This window comes from Sinocyclocheilus anshuiensis, unplaced genomic scaffold (assembly GCF_001515605.1).
Source record: "Sinocyclocheilus anshuiensis isolate Anshui unplaced genomic scaffold, SAMN03320099.WGS_v1.1 scaffold1372, whole genome shotgun sequence".
NCBI lineage: Eukaryota > Metazoa > Chordata > Actinopteri > Cypriniformes > Cyprinidae > Sinocyclocheilus > Sinocyclocheilus anshuiensis.
This window is the reverse complement of record NW_015546103.1, coordinates 530,519-530,810: the sequence shown is the minus strand read 5'-3', so window position 1 is coordinate 530,810 and position 292 is coordinate 530,519.

Below are 292 nucleotides of genomic sequence, written 5' to 3'. Positions count from 1 at the left end.
GATATCACAAATATCGACGAATGGGACGAGACCTGGTTGAGCTGCACTAGAGAAGGCAACGAGTGTTATCATTTTGTCGGAGACACGCTAGCTTTCCCAAGGCAGACGAACTTAGAGTGCTTAAAATCATCCGGGTTTAAATCACGCTCAAATTGATTTGATTTTGACTCAATATTTACACTGAAACTCGCAGGCGCGTATGGTAAGGGGCGTGAGATTTCCCGACCAGGCGCCGAGTGGAGCCAATCACAACACACACTGGCCCAGCTAACCCATCACAGCACACACTGGC